This window comes from Bombyx mori, chromosome 12 (genome assembly GCF_030269925.1).
Source record: "Bombyx mori chromosome 12, ASM3026992v2".
Lineage (NCBI taxonomy): Eukaryota > Metazoa > Arthropoda > Insecta > Lepidoptera > Bombycidae > Bombyx > Bombyx mori.
In genome coordinates, this window is record NC_085118.1 from 16,327,509 (window position 1) to 16,336,735 (window position 9,227).

A 9,227-nucleotide genomic window follows, 5' to 3' on the forward strand; every position below is an offset into this window, starting at 1 on the left:
ACGAACGAACAGTGCGGCCGCTCCGTGCGGGCCGGCGCTTGATCACTCCGTACGTTTTTATGCGGAGCTAACGACAGATAGAACGTTATTCAATTATATATTTCCGAAACTAAATGAGATACAAAAATTCCAAAAACACACGTCCGTAGAGTTCGTATCCCTTATTGCGCCTAGCTATATAACTCGTTTTTGCTCTATGATCACATCGGACTTTGTTCTGCGGATGAGTCGAAATATTGCACTTCGACCGTGGAAAAGAGACAGTAAATTTTTGCTTCGTAGAGCGTTATATCTGTCGCATATTACCTAAATGTCATTTACGGCCGTTTTCAATAACGTATCTGAGTTTTCGGATAGATAGCTATCTCCGAATATCAGCCAGAGCGTATCTGTCCTTAGTTTGCGTTTCACAATCACGGATAAGTGCTATCTCTCTTTAACCAACAGTAGATAGCTTCTTCCCTCCGATTTATCCGAGCCTCTTGATACGTTTCGTTCTACTACAAATACGAAACAACATCAGGATCAAGACTTATTTTATTTTATTCTAAATTATAACTATAATTTAACCAGCATATTGTAGACTATCATAAACACATTTGTCTATAACAAAAAGTAATAAAAACATATGTAGATTTTTTTAAATTGGACGTATTGCTATTTTTATCCTAGTCGAAATTATGAAACGAAACGTTTTGACAGTCCGTTTGCCAATAAGCAGTGATCAGTTTCTTTTGTTTGTTTTTCTATTGTTTACCTACTATATTAGATGATGACTTACCTCCAAAACGCTTTAAAACTTTCGTTTATAATTCTAAGTGTGTTTATAATTAAAGAGCTACAGTGAAATAAAAGAATTCTGTAAGTATCTATGAACTACATTGATAATAATAATTTTACTTTGAAAACTTTGAGTTCAAGTTTAGAAAATATATCTTTTTCAGTCAAGAAAGGCAGCACCCATGACAAAAGATGAGACGATGATTCTAGCAGAACTTGTGGCGGCGAAAAACCATTTCAATAATAAGGCAACAAATGCCACAAACAATAAATTGAAGGAGCAGGCTTGGCAAACCCTTGTAAATGATTTTAATTCGTCGATTCGTCGTTTCCCACGAACTCCATCGCAGCTTCGACTAAAATGGGAAAACTTAAAGAACGCTACGGCAACATAAGAAACAACCTTAGTAAGGTTAGTATAATTAGTTGATTGTTTGTCTCTAATAACACATTGATAAACATGATTTTTTCTTCAGGTTGCCGTAGTATTTGAAATAATTATGCTCTTTGTTACAGGCTGGAGGTGGTAAGGATTGCAGATGAAATTTTGGATAAAGCATGCACATTGTTGTAGGTCACATATAATATTTTTAACACTTTTACAGCCAAGCGGAAACAAGATGGAAGAAAAGAAATGCAAGGCTAGCATAGGGACAATGCATTAGCAGAATATCTAATAGCAAAAAAGAGACTTGACTTGGAAAATAAAGAAAAGGAGATTGTTGTAGCAAAAATTAAGTTAGATTTAGATAATTAAAAAAATTAAAAATTACTTAAAAGGAATATTAAATTTCATAAATTAAGTAGGCAATAATAATTTTATGTTAGATAGTTTTTTAAGTATATGTACAAATTCTAAGTTAAATATCTTGCATGTACTAACTACCATGTAATTATCATTTTGGAAAATAAAAAATAGTCAAATTATCTTTGGAGTTTATTTTATAAATTATCTTTGGAAGCAATTATTTATAAGTACATAGTTGTATTTCAGATGTAAGTTTTGAAAAATTGTTACGAACAATTATATTATTTTCCTGTAATGTATCTGCGACTGAAATTTCTGATTCTAATTATTCTAAATTCATACTTCTGACGATATTATGCAGCATGGCAGCTATAATAACAGCTTGCATATTTTCTAGTTTAAATCTACTTTTCAATGATATACAGGGAGTCTTCTTTTACAAACACCAATGCATCTGAAAATTATACATTATTCTCTTAAATTATTTTACAATACAGCAAACTAAAAAAAAAGATTACCTCTCTATAGTATTTCTTGTTTTAATATGTGATTCATTTTAAATCGTTCCGATTGAGTATGTGGGTTAATTAATCATGTTAAAAGATAGGGTTGTGGGGATAGCCTCTATCGGCAAGCAAATAGCAATTTCCAAATCCACCTTGTTATCAATGTTCTCTTGATATGTAGATAATTTATTATAATAGTGTCATATTAAATTCATATAAACAGCTAAATATATAATATAAATAAATAAAAATATAATAATAATATATAATAATAATACTATAAATAAGGTAATATAAATAAGAAATACCTTTTCAATCGGAATGGTTAATTATAGTTGTATCATGAGTAGACCCAGGCCATCAAGCAACAACATTTTGAAACATCAATGATGCATTGCACATAAATTACACATTCAAAATACCCTTTTTCTGTTTCTAAATTCCTCTCCTATATTTGAATCTGTAACACAAATATAAAATGTAGAGGTATCAGTGTGTAATAAGAATGAAGGTAAATAGCCTACCAGGTTATTGTATTCGTATATGAATGTCATTTAGGGCACCATGGGAATCCAGCAGTATTATAGAATTCCTGTTGAGTGTGATTTTGTAACACAACAAAAATTAGGTATAATTTTGCTATTGCTATAAACAAATATAAGTTGTAATAACGAGTACTTTTATGGTTAAAATTTATCTTACCTTTTTGACGTTACACTCAAATATGGTCTCATTAAATTAATCAATTCATTCACAACACCTTTGCTCAGAAATCTATAGTCAAATTCGTAATTATTGATCTTCGCCATGTAATTCAGACGATCTTTATTTTCCTAACCATATGATATCGGTCTCACTATCACAATCTGCATCACAATCCATTATCATTTGAAATAATTCCATATCACTATCATCACTGCTACAATATGCCAATATGAAGAGAAACAATTATTAAATTATAGCGATTTACTTTCGAAAGATAAACATGTAACCGGCCGATTTTGACAGATAAGCGAATGCCCATACTAGAGATAGCGCCGCCTACCGGAGAGTTACTTAAAACTCATATTGAAACGGAAGTAAGCACGATTTGTATGAGCGTTCTATCTTTAGCAGGCTATCCGTCCTCCCGACGATGGATAGATAAATCCGAAAGGAACTGCTGCCCGTCGATAGGTTATTGGAACGTAAGTAAGGACAAAAATATAGATTTGTCTATCTTTAGTAACCGAAACTAGGGATAGATAGATTATTGAAAACGGCCGTTAGTCTTCATAGATATAGATACCGGATCTTTATTGTTTCGTCGCATACAGGTAACGCTATACAACAAAAACAAAATTAGACGACTGTATCTATATATTGTTAATTTGGTACATAAAAACGGATAACTGCCCAAACATATCATCATCATCATCATCATCATCATCATCATCATCAACAGCCCACAGTCGTCCACAGCTGGATATAGGCCTCTCCTAATCCACGCCACTGAGCCCGGTTTACGGCTCTCCTAATCCACTTCTTGCCGGCTACCGTTCGAAGGTCATCGCACCACCTAGCCAGGGGGCGTCCCACGTTACGTCTTCCGCTCTTACAGGATACACATAGGCATCTAATAAAAATACCTACCCATACTCAACATTGAAATTTTGGGTGTTTAATTAGTAACGTTAAGACGTAGACGAATAAGTGATGAGAAGTCCACAGTCCGATGATAAGGAAGTCGAGCAGTAACCCAAAAAGGTCGGGGTCATTCGTATCTAATCATAAATATCCAGGATATTTTCATTACGACTTTCTCAATTAGAAAATCCACAGAAAATTTCTTGATTTCAGATTGTCGAAGTTATTCCGTGCAGACATCAAACATGAACCTCTTTAGCTAGCTACCCATGTACACCAATAACAAACTCCGAAATTACTTCCTGCTTTAGTAGTTTTTGTACAAATTCAACCCTTCTAGAAAGTTCAAGTAGAACTTTGACTGCCGGCTTTAACTTAAATTGTGTTTGTGACACTTCAAATAACTTTTCTCTAGTCAAAAAGGTTCGGTTCAGTGTTTGGGTATTTTCGTTTTATAAGTTGGAAAAAAAAATGTAAGGAAACCTTAATTGTTGTTTCGGTAAACAACAAATTAAGGAGCGGACGGTTAGCGTGGTATGGACATGTGATGCATAGAGAGAAGATGCAAGTGACTAGGATATGTATGGAAATGGTAGTGCAAGGTAGAGGGGGAAGAGGTCGACCGAAGAGGACATGGATGGAGTGTGTGAATGACGATATGAGAGAGAGAGGAGTGAGTGTTGAGATGACGGCTGATAGAAGAGAATGGAAGAGAAAAATTAGCTGTGCCGACCGCACCTAGTAGGGTAAGGTGGAGAATAAGAATAAGTTGGAAAAAAGAATGAACCATTTTATTGCTATTGCGGGTAAACCAACTTGCATAGTATTTTTCAATTAAACCATTCTATAGGTATAATTCCTAGGTAGTATTAGTTTTCATGGTTATAAGGCGTATATTGGGTGTGCATGGAGAGATATCACCATCCTGCACTTTTTTACCGTCAAGCATTCTGTTTTAAACCTGTCTGAACTGTCATATAGTTACGCGCTGGGGTTCAGGATAAATAAATGTTCCACCAAAGTACAACTAAAAACTGTATTCAACACTTAGAACACTTACAACAATTTACAAACACTTTAAAATTCTCAATTCGCTTCGTCCGCTTCGCTTCAGGAAATCCGTTCGCTGTTTCGTCCGCTTCGAGTAGTTCCGATTACCGACTGACTGCGTGGCATCTCTGCAACGCTTTTATAGTCGATACTACATCCCTATAATTATCGAGAAAATTCCACACAAGTCGAGTATTGTGTTTCCGCTATCTGACAATAGATGGCGTTGTATTTCTCGAGCGTTCTAGACGCTACTAGATCCTTTGATATTCGTTCGACTATTCGGTGATAGATGGCAGCACTCTTACCGGCGTGACAATAATATAAAATATACTACACCTAAACATTTATATACCCATCTGATGATACCATTGCTCTGTAGTCGGACGCAAGTCATTTTCATGCAAGATTATCTTCAAAATGTCGTTATCAGTTTTGAAGCTTTTACCACGTTTCTTCTATTTTACATATATAATAGCCAGAAGTAAGAAACAAAAATGGAACGCACTCGCAATAGAATTTACAAACATTTTACATACACACAGAATTAACGTACATAGCTATATGTTTCCGTACCGACGTGACTCCCCCAGGCTAAAGTTCCCAAATGAAAAAGGAAAATGAAATTTTGGGCACCAGAAAAGCTTTAATCCTGAATCCCTATCTAGTTTTACAGTTGTTTATAGACAGTAGCAATCCCCGGCTCGCGTCAAACAGCCGGAGGTACAATCGGGCGCGACGTGGCCATTCAGCGCAGCTATGCGAGTGTCGCACGTGAATATTCAATCGATAGTGTGAGTCGAGCCTAACCGGCCGCCACAGTGGCGTGGCGCATTTGATTGTAGGGCTGTCACTTAAAAAATATAGTCCACTTAGTTCCTCGCTGTATCTTCTCAGCGAGTTGCGTTTCCGATCCGATGGTAGATTCTGCGAAGCAATGCTCTTGCAAGGGCCAGTGTAGCAACACCTTCAATCAAATTACACAAATACGTATTTTTATATAGACGGGTAATTATATAGTAATATAATATATATTATATATCCGACAATTATAAGCTACTGGTGTTTTGTAATGAAGAGTACAAGGAAATTAGATGAATAATGGATTAAACAAAACCTTTTAGGAAAATTAATGGTCGTATGCTATCAGCGTATCATGAAGGAACGTTGATTTCATTATCGTTCGAACAGAAACTGTTGCCAGTAGTATATTTTTTTGCCGATTGATGAGTAAATGGACTCACAGCCCACCTGGTGTAGCGTGGCTTTTTTTTTATTGTCCTTGTAGGCAGACGAGCGCACGGCCCACCTGATGGTGAGTGGTTACCGTCGCCCATGGATCAGCAATGCTAGGGGCATAACCAAGCCGCTGCCTACCGGAGCCTTTCGTCTTTAGAATGTGAGTGCAAAGACCAGCCTTGAGACAGTCTCAATTTTGGTGCACAGTCGCTGTCCCGATCCTCAAATCATAACGAAATTTCGTGACAGCATGGAAAGGAGGCAGAGTGGTGGTACTTAATCGCATGGCTGATATAATAACGCATGTTCATGAGGAAATTGGACTGATTGATTTGTATTGATTGCCGCTGGGTGTGTTTTGTGTATTTTTCTCAACTGTACAAGAGATACCCTGATAAATTTTCAGCCGAAAGCAATATGTTGACTAGAAATTTTGGTGGTTTTTGCTCGCATGTTTGCATCCCACAACACAGGACGAAATCTTAGGACTGCTGCATCGTTATTCTATATTAACAACATGCACTACGAATGCATTTAAGCCGCATGTTCGACTGACAAACTGAACCGACAAAAACAATATTTTTTGACAACCCTAGATGGTATTTCACGTCGCTACACACAGGTACGGAGTGGCTGGTAATTGTGCGGTACTCGCATTTGAGATGTTGATGAACTTGATGGTCTGTTGTCTGCCTTAAAACTCAATTACAGGGTTCGAGAACTTTCCGTGTAACGTAATACGAATCTTGGCTATTTTCCGGTGGAAGGGGAAAATTTGGTTGGATTTCTCGAAATTTTGTATGTGATAAAATAATATTTCTAAATTTGCCAGTTTAGTGATGGGACAGCCTAATATAAGACCTATTAGTACTAAGTAGTACTAGTAGTACTAAAAGACCTAGTAATATCACTATCTGATTAGCGGTCATGTGTTCCGGTTTGATAGGACAACAGTTCTACTGTCTTTTTTTTAAAAAACGATTTTATACTTCAGTGTGAATGGTGGCATACACGTTTCATTGTGTTTGGGCTTCTGAAGTCAATATCGGGAGGCCCGCAACCTTGCTTCGTCTCAAGCAATAAAACAATAGTAGTTTGGTGTAATAACATTAGTAGTTTCTCGGAAGCAAAACTTTAAAATATGAATGCGGCTGATACTTTAAGAATAAATGAGCTTGTCACCTTCGATAACTTAAGAAAATCTTAGAAAAAGAAAAATCGTTTTATAGAACAATTTTATCCATAAAAAAAATTATTTTTTGGCTTGCAGTTTCATCTTCTACGAGATCCTCACGTCTAGGTGGCGCAGGGTATGTGAGACTAGACTGAATCCGCAGAATATGCTGGTATATACTGCTGGATTATTCTTGTTATTTAAATCTTGGGGACAGGGTCTTAAGATATTATTAATATGATACTTTTAATCAATGCAATCATATTTTTTAATAATTGAAACTCTGGGTATAAATTATGTCAGACACAGAACCACTGGCAATATGTTTTCAAACTCGCAATCCAAGCTCTTTATACCATTACAATAAACTTTAGATCATTATAATTACATTGCTGTATATACATATAGTATGGTTTAATTTTTGTGACAATTGAAAATGAAAAGTCGTTGAGTTGAGGAAACTTGATCCTTTAAGGCTTTTTTGCAATGTCCATATACAATACGACACTCGACGTGCTGTTTCAACGAATGAGTGTATTTAATTTATTTATTGATTTAGGACAATGCGTAGCGTTTCGAGAACTCACCATTTATATCACCAACTCTTCTTCTTCTTTGTCACACCACCATATCTCACTGCGTGGGGTCGACACAGCGAATTTTTCTATTCCATTCGCTTCTATCAGCCGTCATCTCAACAATCACTTCTCTCTCTTATACACACTTCATCCACATCTTCTTCGGCCGACTTCTACCAACTAAACATTTCAAAAGCATCGATTGATCCGTGGAGAGCTAGCTTAGGGTTTGGTTCCCGCATCTTAATCAACGCTGCTCGTAATTTAGATTTGGACGTACTACTCTTGTGTTATACGCGATTTTCCGATGATAACGGTGAAAATAGCTCGGAAATTTTTATTTATATCAATTCGTGTTACGTCCAAATTATTATTCAGAGATAATGGTCGATCAGTCCAGTCTCGATCTGGCCGTCTCTTAATTAAACAGTACTTGACACTATTTCACCTCGAGCACCTCAACATAATTGTAATGGAGGAAAACATGGCGAGCATCGCAACAGCTTCAATTTCCATTTTAATTGGAACCATCGAAGCTTGCAACGGACAGCTTTTAGAACGGTTTTCAATCACCCGTGACGTCGTTCTGAAGTTTTTGAGAACATTTTTATTGGAGCTTAATTAATTCATTCTTTTTTGGGGTGAAGGATAAACGAGCTGACGGCTCGCTCGATTATAAGTGACTACCAAAAGACACAATTATGTGCGTGCTGCTGCCTTTACCGGATCTACATAGAAGAAAGTCGTTCGGGTCATAGAAAATCCGAAGATTTTATTGCAGACTTCTCTCTTTTTTTTGCTCAGCACGTCCCATGGAGCATGCTCTGAGAAATTATTCGAGATGATTCAGCTATCTTATTTTTACTGGAAATCATCAGAGTAGAGCTAATCCGACTCTGGGGTTGAGTCTCTACCATTTTGCTTCCGAAGCGCTACGACACGTCCTAATTTTTAAAAAGGAACTATCTATCAATTAATAGCAGTCCTGGCATCATCGGCATTAGACGTCGCTGACCAATTACCGTGAAGCTGGGCGTATGCTTGTCTCCCATCGAATTCTTAAAAAAGCAAATGGGTTAAAAAGTCTGCCTCCAAAATCTACCTGTTCAATATAATAGTGGAGACGTATTGAAAGCTGTTATTACTCCAATTTACATTTTAATTGGAACCATCGGAGCCTGAGGTCGGTTTAAGAACGCTTTTTAATTATCGACCTCGTGCGATAGAGCTGTGTTGCCAGATACGATATTTGGGAAGATTTGAAGAATTTATTCGATGAAGACAATTTTGTTACGTTTTCATATTTTGTTTTTATTACGTACGTAAAATTGTACTTATTGTACATTGTTTGACGTTTGTTTAGTTTATTATACTATTGGCTCATTGATGCTTTTTATATTAATGAACGGGCGATGCCTAATTCTTTTCTCGTATAGTACTGGCTAGGCTATTTTTGGGGAAAATGGTTTTTATTTTTCATATTGATTTTTTTTTGTCAGATTAATTAATGTGTGGTGGTTAGAAAA

General features: G+C 36.3%; 2 long non-coding RNA genes across 2 annotated transcripts; one reads left to right on the top strand and one right to left on the bottom strand.

Moving 5' to 3' along the window:
* Nucleotides 1-388: 388 nt before the first annotated feature.
* LOC134199918 (uncharacterized) lies at nt 389-1,707 on the top strand. Its single transcript, XR_009974581.1, has 3 exons — nt 389-861; nt 945-1,192; nt 1,297-1,707. It is a non-coding gene; the product is annotated as an uncharacterized LOC134199918 (long non-coding RNA).
* On the bottom strand, nt 1,705-3,278 carry LOC134199919 (uncharacterized). The gene is made up of 3 exons (XR_009974582.1): nt 2,737-3,278; nt 2,343-2,494; nt 1,705-1,982 (listed from the first exon to the last, which is right to left on the bottom strand). It is a non-coding gene; the product is annotated as an uncharacterized LOC134199919 (long non-coding RNA).
* Nucleotides 3,279-9,227: the final 5,949 nt, after the last annotated feature.